The 17,129-nt window shown below is 43.3% G+C and overlaps 1 protein-coding gene across 25 annotated transcripts in view; it reads left to right on the top strand.

Moving 5' to 3' along the window:
* Positions 1-17,129, top strand: part of PDE4DIP (phosphodiesterase 4D interacting protein) — a 233,807-nt gene that overhangs the window by 21,566 nt on the left and 195,112 nt on the right. The window lies entirely within an intron of this gene.

Consider the following 17,129-nt stretch of genomic DNA (forward strand, 5'->3'; position numbering starts at 1 on the left):
TCTCCCAGTTTCTTAGGGTCAGGAATCTGGGTGCGGCTTAGCTGGGTGCCATTGGCTGCGGGGCTCTCATGAGGTGGGGGTCAAATGTTTGGCTGGTACTGCAGTCTTTTCAAGACTCACCAGGGCTGGAGAGATCCACTTCTAGGCCCACTCCCTGGTTGTTGGCAGGCTTTGGTTCCTCAACAGCTGTTGTACCGAGCACCTCAGTTCCTATAATACACATAGTGCCTTACTTCCCTCAGCACAATTGGTGTAGGAGAAAGAGAGCAAGCTTGCACAAGAAGGAAGCCACACTTTGTTGGGTTTGTTTTTTAAGTCAAATGTTGAAGGGGACGTCCTATGACTGCTACCTTACTCTCTTCTTTAGAAGTAAGTCCTAGCTCCATCCCAGAATTAAGAAGAAGGGATTATGCAAGGGTTTGATTACCAGTGATCACCCAGGTTCATTTTAGAGACTGCTTGCCATACCCTGCATCCATTACCTGAGTTCCTGGATAGTAGAGGAACAACATGATTTATCCTTTCTCTTCTTTCCCCTGGAACAAGGCAAGTTCAAATCAAGCACAAAAAGCAAGCGGGGAGGGTAAGGAGAGCTGAGACTAGAGATACCTGTCTTAGATTTTCCTCTGTATCTTCAGAACAATCACAACCTCAGGCTCTGCTGGGTTAGTCATCCCTCCAAACATTCCTGGAAAATATTGCTGGCCCTGGGGACTCTGGCTATCTTCTTGGATGCTCTCTTCTAAATAAATCACACAGTGTCAGCTGTTTATAGTCCAGTGGATTCACTGGTTGAGAAGATCTGTGTTAGATGACTTACTGGGAGACCCCGTTATATATGTAGTTTACAGTGATGATCCTCAAGCCAATGTTTGTTTTCTAAAATTTGCCCAATGAAAGATCCTAGCTGGTCTATTTCTTGTCTTTCATATGTATTTCAATGTTGTTGTACTTGGCACCAAAACAGAGTAGCCTTCCAATCTATAAATTAGTTGAACTACTCTTAGAGTGGTCAAGGCTTAGTAGAGCAAGAAACTGTGGGAACATAGGCAGCTACCATTAGCTATAAATATATTAATTTTGTTAATAATAGTAACATAGATTTTAAATTAATAACGTTCATAATCATTATTCATTATTGCATCATTTCACTTTTAAAATTCACAACAGAATTTATACTTTGATGAATTAATGGAATCTCAACATGTAAAGTATATGAGCAAATTCTCACTGAATTGTATCTGGAATACTTACTTACGTTTGAGAGGGACTATCCAGCTGTTAAGAAAAATCCAAATGACACATCTTATTTGTGTCACTGACGAGTTTGCTGGTCAGATATTATGGCAGTCCGCATAAGCCCAAGTTCAGAAATGTGAGAAACCTCAGCATTCAGCTGCTCGGTGTTCCAAGGCCAAATGACAAGTTTTGCCTCAGTGGCAGTGATGAACTTAGTCAGTCTCGAAACTGTGCACCCTCTCTGTCTCCCTCTAGTCCGACACAGGGCTAGACTTTCTGTCTTCAACTGATGGGGAGAGAGGCAGGAAGGCAGGCCACCTTCTTCCAGGTGGTGAGGAAGCAGGCAAGCCATCTGAAAGGAAATGTAAATGCCTCTTGCTTTCAGGGGCCTGGAAGGTGACATAAATAAGCAAACCAGAGGTGGATGTTTGCACAAGCAGTGAGGACACCAGTTGGGACACTTGCATCCCATATCGGAGTGCTTGAATTTGGGTGCGGGCTCTACTTCTGATTCCAGCTTACTAATATATACCCTAGGAAGCAGCAGGTTATGGCTCAAGTAGTTGCATCCTTATTATCCATGTAGGGGACCTGAACTGAGTTCCTGACTCCAGGCTTTGGCCCAGCCCTGGCCATTGGAGACATTTGGAGAGTGAATCAGCAGATAGGAGCTAGCTCGCTCTCTTGTGATCTCTTTGTCTCTTTCTGTTCCTTCCCTCCCTCTCTTTTTGCCTGCCTCTTAGAAATTAATTAATTAATTAATGGAAGGAAGATCAGGTGTATGGCCATGGGTAATATTGTTGGTGACTGTGACTACCTTGAGTGTTTAGGGCCAAATGAGGTCCTAATGCATAAGATGGATTCTGCCAGCAGGGGGCACCTGCAGACAGTTTTCCATGTCACAGGTCAGGTGTGTTTATGGATGAGCAGCTGTTACCAATGGAGAAGCTCCAGTTTGAGATTTCCTGAACAGCTTGAAGGCACTGTGGATGCGTGGGTGATGTAGCATGGCTACTTTGATTTCCAAAGCCCACTGCAGACTGTGTGACCAGAAAAGTGGAGATGAGGCAGATTTGGTGCTTGCGTCGATTTGGCAGGTGCCTCAGAGTCAGAGTTGGAGCCCAGGTTTTTCTTAAAAGGACAGGTTCTTGAAAAAGTGCATTTTAGTTACATGAGTAGTGACTCATGATGAGAATGCTCACTTCTGCCTCTCTCACCATCTCCCCAGAGTACTATATCGCGGGCTCATCTCGTGAAACCTGCACACTGTTGGTATGGATGGGGCAATGGCACTCTTTGGCAAGAAGCACCAGAGACAAGTTTTGGTGAACATGTCTGCTTTATTCATGAGCAAGCACACCTTTTAAATGGCAGGCAGAAGGGGTGTAGCTAATTCAGGGCAACACTAATTCTATAGGATAGAGCCAATATTGGCACCGCTATGCTTCTTCAGTCAGCTTGAAGGTAATGTAGGCTACAGTAGCTTTCCTGATGGGCCTGGCCACACCCGGGAGCAGTTTACCTGATTGGTAGAAGGTGGAGTTGGGGGGAAATGTGCTAGGGTTAGCAGTCAGGCTAACCTTCTGCATGGGCTAGGCAGGCAGACTGATGGGATCACCCACACTGTACATCACCAAAACTTGCCCTTGGGAATTGCAACTGTTTGGGAAGGAGGTTGGAAGAGCTGGGCAGGGCTCAGATAGTTGCTTTTGCCTTGTGGTATCATAAAGGTGCCACCGTGTCTGATAGTTCCTAATACTTAGATATTGCCAACAAGTTCAGTAGAACATAGCAGTAGACTGCAGCAGGAGAGTGCATCAAAGTTTTGGCTGTTGGTACACCATCTGGGGATGAACCACCAGGGCCCAGACTAGAATAAAGCAAGTAAGACATTCACTTCCAGGGTCATGCAAGTGCAGAATCAGATCCTGCCTTTATTTAGAATTTTGATAATTTTGATCATTATGAATATTTTTGCATTAATTTTATTTTCTAAGATATTGCATTAAAATATCATTTAACTTGATTACTGTGTTTGTTTTTTTTTTTTTTCTTTGACAGGCAGAGTGAACAGTGAGAGAGGTAGAGACAGAGAGAAAGGTCTTCCTTTACCATGGGTTCACCCTCTAATGGCCACTGCGGCTGGCACGCTTCGGCTGGCACATCATGCTGATCCGAAGCCAGGAGCCAGGTGCTTCTCCTGGTCTCCCATGGGGGTGCAGGGCCCAGGCACTTGGGCCATCCTCCACTGTACTCCCGGGCCACAGCAGAGAGCTGGACAGGAAGAGGAGAGACTGGGACAGAATCTGGCGCCCGGACCGGGACTAGAACCGGATGCGCCGGCACCGCAGGCGAAGGATTAGCCTATTGAGCCACAGTGCTGGCCATTGATTACTGTGTTTTTACATTCCTTAAATTTTGCACCTCAGTGCACTTCACTGTAGTTCTATCTCTGAACATTTTCACAGCTAAATCAAAAGGTTGAACTGTTTACCTAGTACATCAGGACCAGGACCTTCTGGACTTAATTTTTACCTCCTTCCATCTTCCAAGAACTGACAAAAGGCAAGAAACGAATGATGCAGTAATTCTCTTGCATTTATCACAAGCTTGGATTTACAATCAGCTCTAATATTTCTGAAACTGTTATCACAAACATAGCTGTGGGATAGATACTTTTTTAAGAAAAGATTTCTTTTTTATTTTTTTTTGAAAGGTAGAGTTACAGAGAGAGGAGGAGGAAGACACACACACACACAGAGAGAGAGAAAGAGAGCGAGAGAGAGAGATGGAGAGAGAAAGGGGGAGAGGGGTCTTCCACTTATTGGTTTACTTTCCAAATGACCACAATGCTGAAGCCAGGAGCCAGGAGTTTCTTCTGAGTCTCCCACGTGGCTGCAGGGACTATCTTTTGCTGCTTTCCTAGGCTCATTAAGCAGGAAGCTGGATTGGAAGTGGAGAAGCTGTGTCTAGAACCAACTCCCATATGCTACTCCACAATGCCAGCCCCCCATGAGATACTTTCATCTGATTAAAAGGCTACTTTAGGGGTATGGTTTCCTTAACACGTGAATCTTACAGCTGAGTGCCTGGTTTCTAATCCTAGCTTTGTTCCCAGTTCCAACTTCTACTAATGTGTACCATGGGGGGCAGCAGGTGATGGCTCAAGTACTTGGGTCCCTGCTACCATATGAGATACCTGTACTTAGTTCTCAGCCCCTGTCTTCAGTCCAGTCCATTCCTTGCTGTTATAGTCATCTAAGGAGTGAACCAGCACATGGGAGATATCTGTCTCTCTATGCATCTTTCTGTCTTCCAAATAAATACAATGATCATATAAAAGTTTTTTTTTTTAAATTATAAGAACTATTAAAAAGACTATTTTAACTGAAAGGACTTACAGTGGTTAATGTGTTTGTTCTTTTACAAAACTGATAGAATTAACTCTTATATCCTGTATACTCACCTAAAACTTGCAACGACTGTGAGTTTTATCTAGAATTGCCAGATGTTTGATATTGAACAGCTTGGTATTTTGACTTCTTATATGCTAAATGCTAAAATGAGAATGAAAAGTGAATATACAAATGTGAGAATCTTCTCATTAAAATTTTTTCTTGTTTGTGCGAGGCTTTCTGAGGCTGTTTGGTGATTATTTTTGGACACTTGCCAGCTGGAAGAAAGGCCAAAACAGCTGTTCTCAACTGCCAAGAAATTGGCTTCCAGTAGTTCTTAGAGTAGATGAAGGAGTTTGTCTTTGTTGTATATTTTGCCTTTGTCCTGGGAGTGATTCTTTTGATGAGTCCTTTTTGTTGTGCACAGATGTGAGCCTAATGTCTGTGGAGGTTATAGCTCCTGACATTAGTTAAGCAATTCACTGAGGATATTTCAGATTAGGATATAAAGTATTCTGCTTAATAGGGACAAAGCTGCCCTGGGAAGAGTGGTAAAATCTTTTACAAAATCACCATTATTTAATAATTTTAATTATTCTTTGGAGATATACACTGAAATAGTTGGGCGTGAAGAATCCACAAGGTTCATTAGAGTAACAGTAATAATTATGCGGCTTTGTTTACCTGTGTATATGTGCTTATGCATGTGTATATGTAGAGAGAAAACAAATGTGGCAAAACGTTAACAATTGATGAATCAGCTGAAGAATTTACTGGACCTTGTTATACTATTTTTTCAAATTTTCTATATGCTTAAAATGTTAAACATTTTTAATGGAACATTTTAAAAACCAGTGTTATGTTCTGTGTGTGTATTTATGTATGTATGTATCTATCTATCTTCAGGGACAAGGTAGTAAGTTACATGGCACAGGAAACAAAGGCAAGGGCCATGGCTTTCTATGGCTGTCTTATTTTAGCAACATTTTTTATAACTCAGAATTCAATTTGAGATTCAAGCAGAACTGTGCATTCCATTTACTTATTATCATCATTATGGGTTTTTAATCCAAGTTCCTTGGACCTGTACTGAGACTGCCCACCCTGTCATGGAAAATGACTCAGATTTTAACTATGGTGTGGTTGTCAAGAATGCCTTGGAAACCATTTATGAATTTATTTCATTATTGTCTGTAGTTCCAGAACTTTGTTACTGACCAACATCAGTCTCTCCAGTTTTTAAGACCTGGTGTCTATGTTCACAGCAAGGAGAATTATTCAGATAATTCACACAAGTGTTTCCTCATTATTCCAACCCGCTTCTGAGAAATTTACATACCACATTTTTTGCATGATTCCCTCCCCCAACATCAGAGCCACATAAATAATGGGTGTTGAAAGGACGAGGGGGTTGTTTGAGTAAATTACCACCAGCTGTCTAAAGGCTTGGGCATAATTTCTTTCCTGGAAGTTTTTGTTTCAGTTGACAGACAAGGCTAGCCAATGAAAGAGATGAGTGTGAACACACACACACACACACACCTCCTCCAGACAGGGGAGAAGGTTGGGAGTTAAAGAGGAATACAAGATGGAGAAATTGCCCACTTCTTTTGGTCCCTAGCACTCCAGCCAGCAAATGTGGGAAGCTGCTTACTGAGCTTCCTTGACAGCTTCCTAAAAGGAATCAGAAAGCTGAGAAATGGGATATCTGGGTCGCTGGCCTGGACCTAGACAGCAGTGTGTAGCATAACTGAAATGAAAATTCACGACTTCCTTACAGGACTGGAATCCTGCCTAGTGAGCAAACATTAATACAAAATAACTGCAGTTTATAGAATGCTTAAAATATGCTGGGCAATGAATTAAAAACACTCTTCATATGTTATCACAATTTGTTCTTTTTTTTTTTTAAGATTTATTTATTTATTTGCAAGTCAGAGTTTCACAGAGAGAGGATAGGCAGAAAGGTCTTCCATCCGATGGTTCACTTCCCAATTGGCTGCAACGGCCTGAGCTGTGCCAATCCGAAGCCAGGAGCCAGGAGCTTCTTCCGGGTCTCCCATGCGGGTGCAGGGGTCCAAGGACTTGGGCCATTTTCTACTACTATCCCAGGCCGTAGCAGAGAACGGGATTGGAAGAGGAGCAGCTGGGACTAGAACCAGCGCCCATATGGGATGCTGGCGCTTCAGGCCAGGGTGTTAACTCCACATTTTTTCTAACAGAGACCCCATTAGGTGCTATTATCATTGGCCATATTTTACAAATGAAGGAGTAAATCACAGAGTGTAAGCAATTTGTACAAAATCACAAGACTCAAAATTGATTCTAGATCGAGTAATCTTGACTGCTCTGTTGTAATAACTGCCAGTGATATCAGTTGTGTGGTCCTTCCCCGATAAATGAGACCCTTGGCAGTCACCTAGGGGAGACCAGGAACATTTTTCCTCTTACTGTGAATATTAAATTTTTTTTTCTGATACTTTTTAAGTACAGTTATTTTTATAGTTTTTGGCTGATAAAGAATCATTGTATTTATTTGTGAGATGTAATGTACTGGCTTGATATATGTATATACATTGTAGAGTGATTTAAACAAGCTCATCGTTTTTAATAAAAACATTGTATTTTGCAATCCTAATATAGATGCAGTTTTTTGCTACTAGCTTACTCAGATGCTTACCTTCTTGAGTCAAATTTAGTTAATTATTCCTTTTTTCATGTTCTGCTTTGTGTATACCTTTTCTGCAGCATTTTACACAATCTGATTTGTATTATGGTTTGATGAATGCCTGCCTGGCTTTTTGCAGTGGATTTTAAACACATAGCACAATGGCTAGAACACGTTCTGTGTATTGAACTAATGTTGAATTAATGAAGGAAGGTAGCCCAATTGTCCCTGAGTTTTATCAGTTTGTGGGAGTAAAATGAATTCCCATAAACATTAGCCCAGCAAGTCACTAAGACCAGCCCAGATTCAAGGAAGGGGAATTCAATTTCACCTCTGAATTAGAGAAATAGTAAATAATTTTTGCAGCCTACTTTAATCTGCCATGTACCTCTTCCTTTGGGCAACAAACGTTACTATCCCATGCAAAATAAACACACCTTTCCCAAAGCCCCCCAAAATTTCATCATATTACTGCATCTGCCTAACAGTCGAATATCTCATCATCTAAATCAGGTTCATGTAATGGTGAGGCTCCTGTCACTCAGCTCCTTCAGTGTGGGTCCTCTTGATCTGAATCAGCTAGCCTTTCATAGCCAACATAGAACAGTGAGACAAAGATAGGATAACTAATAGCACCCCATCCAAGAAGTGAGGGAAGGAGCCTGTGACACCAGCATGCATGTGAGCATGGGTTTGAGTTCCGGCTGTTCTACTTCTGATCCAGCTCACTGCTAATGCACCTAGAAGAGCAGTGGAAAGTGGCATAAATCCTTGGGCCTCTGTTACCCACATGGGAGATCCAGATGGAATTCCTGGCTCCTGGCTTCAGCCTGGCCCAGACCTCACCATTGCAGCCATTTTGGGAGTGAGTCGGTGGTTGAAGATTTCTCTTTCTCTGTAACTCTGCCTTTCACATAAATAAATAAATCTTTTAAAAATAAAAGTGAGAGGGGCTGGCGCTATGGCGCAGCAGATTAACGCCCTGGCCTGAAGCGCCAGCATCCCATGTGGGAGCTGGTTCTAGTCCCAGCTGCTCTACTTCCGATCCAGCTCTCTGCTATGGCCTGGGAAAGCAGTAGAAGATGGCCCAAGTCCTTGGGCACCTGTACCCGTGTGGGAGACCTGGAAGAAGCTCCTGGCTCCTGGCTCCTTGCTTCTGATCGGCGTAGTTCCGGCTGTTGTGGCCAACTGGAGTGAACCAGCTCTGCCTCTCCTCTCTCTGTGTAACTCTGACTTGCAAATAAATAAATAAATAAATCTTTAATAAATAAAATAAAAGTGAGAGAACAGGGGTGTGCAACAGGTGGTGAGCCATTGAAATTTTGAAATCTGAGTACATATCAACAGTTCTTTGACTGGGCCCATTGCTGCTCCTGGGAATGATTCTCTAGTGTTTTGTTTGCCCTCTGGGCTCTTGGTTCTATACACTGAGTCATTTTCTTTTTCTATAAGAAGTGATCCTTGCTTGTAGTTGTGTAATCTTTCTCAGACTCTTCCTCTCTGTGGGAGGTTGAGGGTCCAAAGCATCTTTTAATTTTGTATTGCCTCAATCCCTTCCAGTCCATGCTGGCACAGTTCACTTAAACATTTTAAAAGCATCATATATCTTGGGTCAAATAGTCACATCTTGGATTAGATTTTTTCCCTGAAGCCATTTCCTATATTTAAAGCATTTTCTCTTTGGAGAGAGTAGGAATGAGAATCAGTTTGATGTTTGAATCTAGGGATTCATGGCTTTTTGAATACTTTATCCAAATTCTGCTTAAAAACGGAATAGCTGTTTTTATAGTGCATCTTTCTTTCTATCTATCTTGTCATAATGTGGCTATAAGAAATACATTAGCATTTTTGGAATTCTGTCTGAAAATCCCCTTAGCCAGAGACCCACTCATTCGTTTGGTAGTTTCTATTTTGCACATTACCAAAGGCAATGTTTTTGATGAACTTTCTGGCACTACATCACACAGGTCATTGTTTCATCCCCCCAGTAACGTTTTCCTCACTGTCCTGAATAATTTCTCCACTGGATTCCTCGATGTTCTTCCAGTGTTTACTAACACTTGAGGTCCTTTCAGCTTCTGCTGCATCCAAGCGCCAAAGTCTCTACGCCTTGTCTTAGGGTTTTTTTTTTTTTTTATAGCAACACCCCACTTTCAGATACCTAATTTGGTTATAGTTATCTATTACTACCTAGCAAACTACCTGCTGTGGTATGTCTCCATGAAAATTCATGTTGGGCTGACGCCACGGCTCAATAGGTTAATCCTCCACCTTGCGGCACCGGCACACTGGGTTCTAGTCCCGGTCGGGGCACCGGATTCTGTCCCGGTTGCCCCTCTTCCAGGCCAGCTCTCTGCTGTGGCCAGGGAGTGCAGTGGAGGATGGCCCAAGTGCTTGGGCCCTGCACCCCATGAGAGACCAGGAGAAGCACCTGGCTCCTGCCTTCGGATCAGCGCGGTGCGCCGGCCACAGCGCGCCAGCCGCGGCGGCCATTGGAGGGTGAACCAACAGCAAAGGAAGACCTTTCTCTGTCTCTGTCTCTCTCTCTCACTGTCCACTCTGCCTGTCAAAAAGAAAGAAAAAAAAATTCATGTTGAGGCTTAATTCCTCAGTGCAGCGTCGTTGAGAGGTCGTGGCACATTTAAGAGCTCTTTGGGTCATGAGGGATCCACCGTCATGAATGACTTAAAAACTCTGCTTATGGGGGGCTAGCTATCTTGGGAGCTTGGCCCCATTTTCCCTCTTCTGCACATGCCTGCTTGTCCCTCTGTGTTTCTGCCACAGATGGAGCAGCACAGGGCTCTCACCAGCAGCTGAGCAGATGCCAGTGTGGTGTGCTTGGACTTTCCACTCTGCAGAACTGCGAACCTAAGTAAACCCCTTCCTTTATCCATTATCCAGCTTTGGGTATTCTGCTACAACAACAGAATATGTGCTAAGAATCTGCTGTTACGTTGATTGCTTAACATAAAAAGCATTTTATTAAATCTTGGGATTTGGATGATCAGTCATTCTAGCCTGGCTCAGAAGAGCAGTGCCATTCCATAAGGGCCACATCTAGGGTTGCTCAGTTATGTGCAGTTGATGGAGGACTGCTTCACACATTCACGGGCTGGATGCAGGTCAGATAGGCCCCGCCCTCTCCGTGTAGCCTCAGGATCTCTCCACTTGGTTTCTCTGGCGTGGTAGTTTGACTTGTGTTCCAACAATCTTGCATAGAAGCTTCAAGACTTCTTATTGACCTAGCTTTGTCAGTTAGGCATCCCTTCTGCTGTGTTCTATTTATCAAGTAAGTCTCTAAGGCCAACCCAAATTAGAGGCTAATTAGATTCTATCTCTTAACTGGAAAAGTGGTAAAGAATTTCTAGTCATCTTTAGAACACCACAGGTCCTGTGGTAGAGTCTGCTCTCTCTTGAAATGATATTTTTAACCTAAGGTTAAAGAGATGGACACGGAGCTCTGAAGACAAAGGAGACACCTGATGAACAATGGCAGTGATCAGTGAGGTGACAGATGTTGGGGGCATATTGTCGTCCTGTCTAAGTGCTCAGTGAATGTTACGTGTCAAAATTAGGGAAGCGGTATGCAGAATGGTTAGGCACTAACCTTTATAGAACTAAACTGGAGCTAAACTGATTGGTTTAAAAATCTTGCTATTTTCATGTATCGGCTTTATATTGTGCCTTCCTGTGCTTCATATTAGACATGTATACAACACAGATTACTAGCGCCTACTTCATAAGTTTGTTGTGAGAATGAAAGGAACTAGTACATACATCGCTTTTAGAAGAGAATTTGACAAAAATATATATCAGACCTGGCCATTTTTATTATTGCCTTGTAGGTCATGTAATCATATGTATTAAGATCAATAGTTATTTTACTTGGAATCAAATTGGAGAGAAGGAAGGGGGAAAAGATTAAAAAAAAACTGAATAGAATGTAAAAGCACCGTTGAAATATTTGGAGCTTAGTATAAAGACCACAGTACCTTATGATTATTATTTTGTATCTTATCATCAATTTATGTATTTCCTGAAGCCCAATCAATGGACCAAATTAAGAACAGTACATTCAAGAAAGAATAGCCTAACTGGTTTAATTTTTCACATCATCTACCCAGATTATTTGAGTTCTAATCCAGAAAACTCTCATCAGATATATGAGGAAAGAGATATGTGTCTTTCTACAAAACAGTCCTGTGGGATTTAAAATGGGAATTGAAAAATGTGTCAAGATATGTCCAGTTATGCTACAGTTATAATATCTGAAGTTAAGTAACTTACTACAACAGAAACACATTTCTTTCCTTTCCCATCTATTCAGTTTGGGTCAGCAGGAAGGCTGTAAGCATCACATTCCCTCAGAGACCTAGACTGCTGTGTGCTCCATCTTGACATACAAGTATCGATCTTCAAGGATCAATACAACAGTGGAAATGGACATTGGCCAACTGAGTACTGGATCTTAAAAACATCTACATTCTACCTAGAAGTGAGCACATGAGACTCCCTCTCACATTTCAAGGGCCAAAGCAAATTGTATTTTATTGGCTAACGACCACACTGACTTTAAGTGGGGTGGGGAGAGGTAAAGTTACCATGTGTCCTCAAGGAGAAAAGCTTAACAAAGCCAGAAAGCACTACAGATCGGTGGGCTGTATTAGTATTCTACAGATAACTCTCCCCTCCTACATTCCATGGGCAGACTGTCCATTTCTGCAGCAGTGGCTTTGCACCTGGCTATATGACTGACTTGGGTGAGTGAAATATGGCAGAAGGGACAGTGTGCCAGTTTGGAGCAGAGACTGTAAGACATTGAGAATCGCTGTCAGCTCTCTTGCTTGACTACACTCTGTTATGAGAATATTCCCCAGGTAACTGATGTCACTTTACGGAGGAGATATATAGAGTGAGAGATATATGGAGCAGGCTTAAACTCATGCCCAACCAATAAATACCTAAACCACAGGCCTTTGAGCGAGAAGTGGATGTTTGTTATACAATACTGGAACCTGGGAGTTCTTTGTTAAGCAGCATTGTTTCAACAAAAAGATGAGTAATACAATGACTCAATACAGAAGGATTTCCTGAACATAGCTGCGACAGATAATGTAGGCATATGAAATAGGAACTTACTAGTTAGTATTCTAAGAGATTTAAAGTAAAATTATATGGTATTTAATTATTTGTATAATAGATAGGTACATAGGTAGGTAAATAGGTGGGGGGGGCCTTCAAAAGAGTACATGGAAAATCTTTTAGTTCCATTTCCTGTGAGCTTTTTGAAGTACTCTTGTATATATGTAAATATTATAACTGTTAGAATTACTCATCTATTAAATAAGAACAAATTAAAATTGTAAATTCTAGTGCTGTTGAGGCTAAGATGATAAAATTAGAATGTCCTTTAACATTCCCATGCCTATGAAGTTAGCTCAGGGAAATAATTACTGTAGTCTGTTCCTGCTGCCGTAACAAAAAACAAATGATTATTTAGAATAATATAAATTTAGAAACGTATTTCCCACAATTCTGTAGGCTAGGGAGTGGAAGGTCAAGGAGCTGGCAGATTCGGGGACTGGTCAGGCCCGACTTTCTGATTCCAAGATGGCTCCTTGCTCCTGCAACCTTCAGAGGGACACACGCTCCATTCTCCCGTGGCAGGAGGGACAGCGGGGCAAAGAGGAGCGAACTCCCTTCAACCTCTTCTATGTATTTACTTTTAAAAGATTTGTTTGTTTATTTCAAAGGCAGAGTCACAGGGAGGGAGAGAGAGAGAGACAGAGAGAGAGAGAGAGAGAAAGAGAGAGAGAGAGACCTTCCATCTGCTTGTTCACTCCCCAAATTCCTGCAGCAGACAGGACTGGACCAGGCTGAAGCCAGGAGCCAGGCACTCCATCCAGGTCTCCCACGTGGGGAACAGGGAACAAGTACTTGGCCCATGATCACTGCCTTCCCAGGTGCAGTTGCGGTAAGCTGGATGGGGAGTGGAGTGGCCTGGACTGGAACCAGCACTCAGATGTGGGGTGCGAGCACTCCAAGCAGTGGTTTAGCCTGCTGTGCCGCACTTCGGCCTCTTTTATAAGAGCACTAATCCCATTCATGAAGGTGGAGTGCTCATGACATAATGCCCCAAAGCTCTGCCTCTTAACGCTATCACACTGGGCATTATGTCTTAGCATAGGAATTTTGGAGGGATACGTACATTCAAACAATAGCATTATTCAAAAGAGTAAAATAGTCAAGGCAGAAAAAAATTCATTATAACAATATTTGTAAGAGCTTAATATTAGAACTAGCATATGGTGTAGCAGGTAAGGCTGCCACCTGCAGTGTCGGCATCCTATATATGCCCAGTTGGAGTCCTGGCTGCTCCACTTCTGATCCACCTCTCTGCTATGGCCTGGGAAAACAATAGAAGGTGGCCCAAGTCCTTGGGCCCCTGCACCCATGTGGGAGACTCAGAAGAAGCTCCTGATTCCTGGCTTCAGATTTGTGCAGCTTGGGCTGTTGCAGCCATCTAGAGAGTGAACCAATGGATGGAAGACTCTCTCTTTCTCTACCTCTGCCTCTCTGTAACTATGCCTTTCAAATAAATAAATAAATAAATAAATCCTTACAAATAAATAAATAAATAAAATTAAAAATAGCATAACTATACAGTATCTTAAAGCTATACTTCTGTTGACATTACAATATATTATACAGTAATTAGAATAATAAATATGAATATTCTTTAACAAGGTGGAAAGATATATATATATATTTTTTTTTTGACAGGCAGAGTGGACAGTGAGAGAGAGAGACAGAGAGAAAGATGTTCCTTTCCCGTTGGTTCACCCTCCAATGGCCGCTGCAGCCTGCGCACTGTGGTCGGTGCACTGCGGCTGGCACACTGCACTGATGCGAAGCCAGGAGCCAGGTGCTTCTCCTGGTCTCCCATGCGGGTGCAGGGCACAAGCACTTGGGCCATCCTCCACTGCCTTCCCGGGCCACAGCAGAGAGCTGGACTGGAAGAGGAGCAACCGGGACAGAATCCGGTGCCCCGACCGGGACTAGAACCTGGGGTGCCGGCGCCATAGGCGGAGGATTAGCCTATTGAGCCGCAGTGCCAGCCAAAAGGTATATTTTAAAAATTATTTATTTATTATAAAATCAGGGACATACACACTCAGAGTGATTCACTCCCCAGATGCCCACAATGACTGAGTCTGGGCCAGGCTGAAGCCAGGAGCTGGGAACTCAATCTGGGCTTGAGCCATCATCTGCAGCCTCACAGGAAATGCATTAGCAAGAATGCTGGAATCAGAAGTGGAGCCAGGACTCCAACCAGAGCACTGAGGTCAAGAGCCAGCAGCTTCATTCAGGTCTTCCTTGTGGGTATCAGGGACACAAACACTTGGGCTATTTTCCGCTGCTTTTCCTAGGTCATTAGCAGGGAGCTGGATTGGGAAGTGGAGCAGCAGGGCCTCGAACCAGTGCCCATATGGGATGCTGGCATCATAGGCAGCAGCTTTACCTGCTACCCCAAAGCACTGACCCCCCAAGTGATATGTTAATTGTTAAACCAAACACCCACCCTGAAAAAAAAGTAATAAGTGAGAAAAGTAATAAAAATAAAAGATGTAAATAAAACTAGATAAATAGATGTGAAATACATATGGATAATGACCAAGGGGAATATGAAGTCTTTTTTTTTTTTTGACAGGCAGAGTGGACAGTGAGAGAGAGAGACAGAGAGAAAAGTCTTCCTTTTGCCGTTGGTTCACCCTCCAATGGCCGCCGCGGCTGGCGTGCTGTGGCCGGCGCACCGCGCTGATCCGAAGGCAGGAGCCAGGTGCTTCTCCTGGTCTCCCATGGGGTGCAGGGCCCAAGCACTTGGGCCATCTTCCACTGCACTCCCGGGCCACAGCAGAGAGCTGGCCTGGAAGAGGGGCAACCGGGACAGAATCCGGCGCCCCAACTGGGACTAGAACCCGGTGTGCCGGTGCCGCAAGGTGGAGGATTAGCCTATTGAGCCGCGGCACTGGCCTAATATGAAGTCATTTAAACATTTATCCTGGAGGAGTGGTTATAGTCATATTTTCTTTTAAAATATAACACAGGGGCCGGCGCTGTGGCGCAGTGGGTTAATGTCCTGGCCTGAAGTGCTGGCATCCCATATGGGCGCCGGTTCAAGACCCAGCTGCTCCACTTCCTGTCCAGCTCTCTGCTATGGCCCGGGAAAGCAGTGGAAGATGGCCCTGCACCCATGTGGGAGACCCGGAAGACGCTCCTGGCTCCTGGCTTCAGATCGGCACAGCTCTGGACGTTGCGGCCCACTGGGGAGTGAACCATCGGATTGAAGACCTCTCTCTCTCTCTCTGCCTCTTCTCTCTCTGTGTAACTCTGATTTTCAAATAAATAAATAAATCTTTAAAAAAAAAGTAACACAAAAATAAATATAATCTTGAAAACAACAAAATTTTTATTCTAAATATATGCTCATATGGAAAAGGCAAAAAAGTGTTTTGACTGAATTATATATATATTTTAAGACTAGAAGTTTGACAAACTTAATATTGGTTATCTCTGGGTATTATGGATAATTTCTATATCCTTTTTGTTTCTTTCAAATGTACAATAAATGTGTTATGAACTCTTGGTAAAAATTATTTTAAAAATAAGTGTGGGACTGGTGTTTGTCACAGATGCTAATAAATGGCCCAGGGATGGTCACTGGGGACACCCACCTGGGACACCCAGATTGAGTTCCTTCTGGCTTTTGCCTTGCTCAGGCCTGGCTGTCGTAAACCTTTGGGTAGTGAGTGAGTGGATGGGGTCTCTCTCTCTCTCTCTCCCTTCCTCTCTCCCTCTCCTCTCCTTCTCTCCCTTTTTCAAATAAATAAATAAATATTTTAAGGGAGCATATTTTCTAGCCTTCCTTCTGAGACCCCACCGTTTGCCTAATTAGTGCTAGCATTTCTTAAATGCAGTGCATGTCTGGCTGTAGACAGTCTTCCTCTGCACAAGGCAGTAGCCCATAATTTGAATTGAGACAAAACTAAATATAGCACCACATTTAGTATGGGGGATGGAAATCTGACTCTTGCCGCCTTTTTTTTTTTTGGCCTGAGAGGCAACAGGAGATTCTTTTCAAGACAGGTGGCCTGAGAGTCTTGTGTCAAGTCAGACTGGACTTTAAATTTTTTCCTGGTAACATTCTAAGCTCAGGAGCAGTGTGATCTTAGCTAGGAACCAAGTGTTGGGTTTGCGGGATTCTAGGCTAGGGCCTTGGGACCGTCTTCCCCAATCCCTACCTTCCCTGGTGATCTAATTAGTGCTCATTGGAGAACTAATCAAAGTGATGAGCAGTCAGATGATAGCCCCAGGAACCCAGGCTCCCCACAGCCTCCAGCACTCCGCCATGCCAGGGACCTTCTTGCCGTAAACTCTTCAGGGGCTAAATCTGTTCTGGAGAAAAGTTATTGGTCAGCTCTTTGGGACTGCAGAGAATGCATCTCTGCAGCTGGGCGGTAGGGAGGGCACCTTCTATCAGGGCCCCAGTACACAGGCTTTGAGCCTCATTAATTCTCAGACTGATCCTCTGTGAAATAAGTGTAACCAAGACAATGTTGCCACATGTAGGCACTACAAACGTTTTTTTTTTTTTTTTCAAATTAAAAAAGGTCAGTGGTAATGCTAATAATAACAGTGATTATGTCACTTCATAAAAAGGAGCTTGGGGCTGTGAGCACTCCAATTATAGCTTGTCTGAGCCTTGATGCATAAGCAGATGGATGATGGTTCAGGGTCTCGGGCACTGCTGTCTCCAAAAGACCCTT

Source organism: Oryctolagus cuniculus, chromosome 7, assembly GCF_964237555.1.
Source record: "Oryctolagus cuniculus chromosome 7, mOryCun1.1, whole genome shotgun sequence".
Taxonomy (NCBI): Eukaryota; Metazoa; Chordata; class Mammalia; order Lagomorpha; family Leporidae; genus Oryctolagus; species Oryctolagus cuniculus.